This window comes from Octopus bimaculoides, chromosome 2 (genome assembly GCF_001194135.2).
Source record: "Octopus bimaculoides isolate UCB-OBI-ISO-001 chromosome 2, ASM119413v2, whole genome shotgun sequence".
In the NCBI taxonomy this organism is placed as follows: Eukaryota; Metazoa; Mollusca; class Cephalopoda; order Octopoda; family Octopodidae; genus Octopus; species Octopus bimaculoides.
In genome coordinates, this window is record NC_068982.1 from 144,904,571 (window position 1) to 144,911,251 (window position 6,681).

General features: G+C 37.3%; 2 long non-coding RNA genes across 2 annotated transcripts in view; one reads left to right on the top strand and one right to left on the bottom strand.

The window, feature by feature from the left end:
* LOC106880288 (uncharacterized) overlaps nucleotides 1–1,797 on the bottom strand; it is a 6,152-nt gene extending 4,355 nt beyond the window's left edge. Inside the window, exon 1 of the long non-coding RNA XR_001410734.2 lies at nucleotides 1,534–1,797. This is a non-coding gene — a long non-coding RNA (uncharacterized LOC106880288). The remainder of the gene's footprint in view (nucleotides 1–1,533) is intronic.
* A 2,371-nt stretch (nucleotides 1,798–4,168) lies between these two features.
* LOC106880287 (uncharacterized) lies at nucleotides 4,169–6,327 on the top strand. Its single transcript, XR_001410733.2, has 3 exons — nucleotides 4,169–4,434; nucleotides 5,215–5,450; nucleotides 5,953–6,327. It is a non-coding gene; the product is annotated as an uncharacterized LOC106880287 (long non-coding RNA).
* The last annotated feature ends 354 nt before the right edge of the window (nucleotides 6,328–6,681 follow it).

Here is a 6,681-nt window from a genome sequence, read left to right on the forward strand (position 1 = left end):
CACACACACACGCACACACACACACACACGCACACGCACACACAGAGGCCTCTGCAAAGTGTCATTCTAATAAATTTCTCTCGGAACGTAGTTGTCAAATAGAGGCTACAGTAGAAAACCCTTGCGCATGCTGTGGGATTGAACCCGAAAACAAGTGAAGCAGAATGCTTAACCACATAGTTATATACACGCCAGTGACATCTCTCAACCTCTCTCTCGTAACCTTTCTCTTTCTATCTTTGATGTTGCTTTTGTCGGTTTACGGCTGCTTTCATACCCATACAATCGCAACCATTCATGAATCTCTTTGAAGACATATCTGTACATTATCTTGAACGCTGTTTGGAAAAGGTTTTATCTTTTTAAACGTTGTTAGCTTTTGAAAATCATTGCCAACATTCTTTCATGGACCTGAATCTACTTCTCTTCAACTAGTGCAGCTCGAATTGGAAGTGGTCTCTGCAATGAATGGCTAAAAGATGCTGGGAATTCCAAGTAAACATTTATGAGTAATATTAGTTTCAAAGTTTGGCTCAAGGCCAGAAATATCGAGGGAGGATGTAAGTTGATGATATCGACTCCAGTGCTCAACTGGTACTTATTTTATCGACCTCGCAAGATAAAAGGCAAAGTTGACCCAGATGATATTTGAACTCAGAACGTTAAGTTGAAAGAAATGTTGCTAAGCATTTTTTCCAGTGCAGTAATGATTCTGCCAGCTCACCGCCTTATTCATGAGTAATACGAGGGTCAGTGGAAAAGTTCATTGGCTGACTAAGATACTTTCATGGAATGTGACCAAACGAAGTTTACTTTGCAACGTAATTCCCCTTGTGGTCCATAATTCCCCTTGTGGTCCATAATTCCCCTTGTGGTCTATAATTCCCCTTGTGGTCCATAATTCCTCTTGTGGGACTCAAACACAGTGTTGCAGTGTTTGGGTCCCATTGGTATAAAAGCTTTCATCCTGTTAGTAAAAAAAGTCATCAACAGCAGATATGACGTCACCATCACTGTGGTTCTGGTTCCCAGCCAAATGTTTTTTCATGTTGGGGAACAGATAATAGTCAGATGGAGCCAAATCAGGAGAATAGGGAGGGTGATCAACCACTTAAAAGCCACAATCACGCACAGCAGCTATTGAAACCTATGACTTGTATACTAGAGCATTGTCCTGATGAAATAAAACCTCTTTTGTCAGATTTCCTGCCCGTTTGGTCTTTCATAAAAAGTAAAATAGCTTTATCCTTAATAAGTTTGTATTCGGAACAAATTAATATGAAAATTTGATGGGAGGTGGTGATTTAGATCATTTTAAAACAGGAAGTTTATATATATAGTCCCAGGGTCAGTTTCAGATAGGTTAGAATCAAAAGGATTAACTGTTTTGATATAAATCTGGACTCATTAGAATGAAGACGCATTGCATAATGTGGTCCGAGAAAAATTATATCTAATCAGGATTGCTCTGGGGATTTAACAACAATAAAAACGTTATCTATTTGATAGAGTTAAATGTATGATAAAACTTACTCTTTAGAAAATATTATAAAGCATAGCCTTTTCTCTGAGATCCAAATAAATAATGATATTGTTTAGATATGAAAAATAAATTATTGTTCTGGAAATATTTCGTCCCATCTTTTAGAAATTCAACGATAGTTCTGTTGCGTGTGCAGCTATCTTTCGTCAACATTTACTGTTTTTTTTTGTAAGGCAGAACATCAAATCATAGTTAAGTCTACCATAGAGATTTTCATGAATAAACTTAGAAGAAAAAGAAAAGTAAAGTATAACAAGAAATAAAACAAAAGTAAAAATAACAACAAAATATCAGTTTCTATGGTATTTTTGTATGTTTATTTTCGTCAACAAAAGGAAAGCCTAAAGTGTCGTATAAGTCTTAAGACTGAGTCAATATCTATTTTTTTTGCACAAAACTGACAGTAGAAATGTTATTTTTTTGTACAAGAAAGCTATTGTCCTGAGAAGCTGGTTACAATGAATGAAACTTCTCTCTCAGGCTACGTATATATGTATATGTATATGTGTGTGTGCGTGCGTGTGTATGTGCGCATGTGTGTATGTGTGTGTGTGTGCGCGCGTGTGAACGCGCATACACAATACACAACACATATATCCACAGAATTGTTTTTTGAACGGGCTTAAAACCAATTTTTGTGAGTGGCAACTAAAATCGATTGAATCGACTCAAGAAATATTGTTAAATTTTTATAGAAACAATTGCATACACCAGCCAAATTACCTTATTATCTATTGAAAAGAAAGACACTTTGGATAATATAATCCTGAATACACATTGTTAAAAATTATGAAAAAAAAACAAAAAACAATTTTGGATTGTTCGGAGGAAATGTCTTTGTTAGTGGCTACGAATCTGGTGACATGAGCGCAATGAATGCATCATCTATAACTGCAATCAATTGGGTAACCCTAATTCTCAGTCGTGATCTAGCATGTCGGAGCAAGTAACAGCAGCACCGTCTCAGATGTGAAAGCAGTAGACCATTAAAGGTCTTATTTGGGTTCCGTAAAGGATTAATTGTTATTTGTGCTCGAAATATTTTCTGGTTCTGGAGAGACTTGCAGGTCTTTGTGATACAGAATTTGGTATGTTGTGGTTGTGCGTTTGTTAGAAAGAATCTACTGTGGTAACGAGATCTTACATTTTTAGCGGCCTTAAAAGTTCAGTTGTATGCAATTTGCGTCAAGTGGTGGAGTTATTTGTATTGATTGAATGTTTCGTGTTCAATGAACAGTATCTGAAGAAGAAAATAAGACCCACTGTGGAATGCGGCTCCCATATTGGGGACGGTCCTTCAGCAACAAATTTCTATACACTCATTCAACTGGCTTAAAATTGCAATCGTATCACATACATACATACATACATACATACGTACGTAAACTGTATTCTAGCTAAAGAGGGGACCCGAATATCATTGTCCGACCTTCCAGAAATAGCAGCTCAGTTTCCTTCTAATCATAATGTACCATCTTAAAAGGGAAGGAAACATTGAATTATCATTTTTATTGACTTGCTCTTTTATCCTTTTAGTTGTTTCAGTCATTAGACTGCGGCCATGCTGGGGCACCGTCTTGAAATTTTAGCTGAATGAATCGGCCCCAGTATTTATAATTTTGAACCTGGTACTTATCCTGTTGGTCACTTTTGACGAACCGCAAAGTTACGCGGACGCAAACACACAAACACCGGTTGTCAAGCGGTGGCGGGGGCACAAACACAGACACAAAGGCACATGCACACATAGATATACATACATATATATGTATACGACGGGCTTCTTTCAGTTTCCGTCAACCAAATCCACTCGCAAGACTTTGGTCGGTCTGAGGCTATGGTAGAAGACTCTTGCCTAAGGTGCCATGCAGTGGGACTGAACTCGGTACCATGTGGTTGGAAAGCAAGCATCTTACCACACATTCACGCCTGTTCACAAATATGAAATAAAATATTGCTCTAGAGGCGCAGGAGTGGCTATGTGGTAAGCAGCTTGCTTACCAACCACATGGTTCCGGGTTCAGTCTCACTGCGTGGCACCTTGGGAAAGTGTCTTCTACTAAGGGCTCGGGCCGACCAAAGCCTTGTGAGTGGATTTGGTGGACAGAAACTAAAAGAAGCTCGTCGTACACACACACACACACACACATATATATATATGTATATGTATATATGTATGTATGTATGTATATGTTTGTGTGTCTGTGTTTGCCCTTCCCATCACTTGACAACCGATGTTGGTGTGTTTATGTCTCCGTAACATAGCGGTTCGGCAAAAAGACCGATAGAATAAGTACCAGGCTTACAAAGCATAAGTCCTGGGGTCGATTCGTTCGACTAAAGGCGGTGCTCCAGCATGACCGTAGTCAGATGACTGAAACAAATAAAATAAAATAAAACAAATAAATAAATATTTCGTTTTGTCTTCTGGAAGGTCAATAGTAGATTAGTTGAGTGTGCAGTTAGCTTTCGTCAACGTTTACTTCTCTTGTGAAGTAAAAAACATTGAGTCGTAGTTAAGTTTGCAGCAGAGATATTTATGAATCAAGTTAGAAAAACTAAAAAAAAAAAAGAATTAAAAAACAACGGAAATCAAAATATATATTTTAAAAATCGTTGTTTGTGACGTGTACAGCGAAATCGGGAACGAATATTTGTATGTTTTGTCTTAACACGTCCAGGCAGGTTTAGACGCAAAATATGTTAGTCGCTGTAGTGTAAGGAGAATAATTTTCTCTTCTTACAACAATACTGTGTTCAACTCGGTTCATTGTCGCACAGCATACTGGGAGAGTAATGTTTCGACATATTGCATCTTATCAGTCAGAAGTAGCCAGAATTCTGAACCTAAACAAAGCCGTTGGCTTTGTTTCTATTTTCTACCTGATCTGGTCAGTGATATTATTTGTCAACCGATAAAAAGTCATTGTTTGCATTGTGTACAACGAGATCTAGACCGACATTTGCATATTTATTTTTAATACGTCTTTGTAAGTTCAAATGCAAAATATGCTAGTCGCTATAGTGTATACCATAGGAGAAAAACTTTTTAGAAAAGAATATGGCAGTCTCCATGGTATTTTTATACGTTTATTTTTGTCAACAAGAAAGAACCGAAGCGTCCTAGTATTTTTTAAAGAAAGTATCTATTTTTTCCGAGAAGACTAGAAATGCACTGTACTTACTGCCTGGTTACAGTAGATGAAGCTTCTGGTTGTGTGTATATGTATGTATGTATGTATGTATGTATGTATGTATGTATGTATGTATGTATGTATGTATGTATGTATTATTTCTTTACTACCCACAAGGGGCTACACACAGAGGGGACAAACACGGACAGACAAACGGATTAAGTCGATTATATCGACCCCAGTGCGTAACTGGTACTTATTTAATCGACCCCGAAAGGATGAAAGGCAAAGTCTAGCTCGGCGGAATTGGAACCCAGAACGTAGCGGCAGACGAAATACCGCTAAGCATTTCGCCCGGCGTGCTAACGTTTCTGCCAGCTCGCCGCCTTCGTATGTATGTATGTATGTATGTATGTATGTATGTATGTGTGTGTGTGTGTGTGTGTGTGTGTGTATGTGTGTGTGTGTGTGTGTGTGTGTAAATGCATGCATGCGCGCACACATGTTTTAATAGACTCAAAATAAATTTTCTTGAAGGGCGAGTAAAATTGATCAAAACCACGAAACATTACCCTTACGTTCCACTGGATTGAAGATCGAGGCTATTACTGGACCGAAAGTGGAGAATGGGTTGTCATTATAAGGGTGACGAGGATTTGAGACATACAAAACGGCATTACTGGAGTGAATGTAGCACAAGGTCAGCCAGGTCTCAGGAGCAGAGTCTACCGTCATAGCTGCAGCAGCAAAGATTAGGAGAGAGGAGAGAAAAGGTAACTTTTGTGGGTCAAGGCTTCTGTTGTGTTGGGAAATGACTTTATAGCTGTAGGTCAAGTGGCTAATTTTTGGCATACCATGTGTGTATGTGTAACAGCAGCATCACCCCCATATATGGGAGCTCTGCATCATTGTGGGTTACGGCTGTGCATTTTAGAGAATGAGTTGTTGTAGGGACCAGGTAAAATATTTTCTCACTGTTTACAGAAAGCTGCATTTGTTATGTTGAGTATGAGCGTTCATTCGGAACGCCGTTCAGTGATGATGCGGCCTAGGGTCTCTGTTAGCTTCTGACTCATGTTCAAGAGTGAGAAAGAGTAAGATACTACTTTCATGATATGTGTATTGAATGTGTCTTTGTTCTGATCAATACACTGTTCTGGGAAAAAGATTTAATGCTCATGGCTGGAATGCTTTTGATTTCAGGGCTGAGCTAGTGCTAAACAACGACTATAACAGTAATAACAAGTAAATTTATTTTATCTTTTTATCTACCAGATTTACATTAAAAGCGCTGGTTTTGAATTAAATAAAAACTGGATGGCACAAATGAAGTGTAACACCTATGTCTGCAAATATGCATTGAAGACTATATGTGTAAACTGAAGAGAGTGGGTATGTTTAGTCATAAAAAAATAAACCAAATGATAGAAATTTGTTTTTTTAGACAAGAAAAAAGGAAAGAAAGGAAACTAATGTTGTTACTGCCCACTCTACAACAAATTCTCAACCGTGTAATTGTAACAAATATCCTTGTTTCTATTGATCGACTGAAGTCAGTTCGCTACAGTTACAGTAACTCATATATATCTAGATACATCACAGTTATGCAATAGGTTCAAGACGACAAAATAAAGTTTAATTTGATTTAGATATTAGACTTCAGAGTTAGTGAGCTTGAAAGAATTTTTTTTTATCAAACACAATTCCAAGCTTTAAACTGGCGCAAAGTAAAAAAACAAAACAAAACAGAAACAAATATAAAAATAAAAACAAAACCCATTATTTAAAGGAAGTACGATATAGACGATCAAACGAACTTGTGGCGAGCTGGCACTTAAATAGAAGACAAAAATAAAATAGCATTTTATGAAAGAATCAAGATAAAAGCAGCTATATTCATCTGTTTTGTTGAAAACTGGTAAAATCGAGGAAATTACAAAGAAATCTTCAAATATAAATAAAAAAGACACACACTCCATATGTTCAAATATATAACCAATTTAA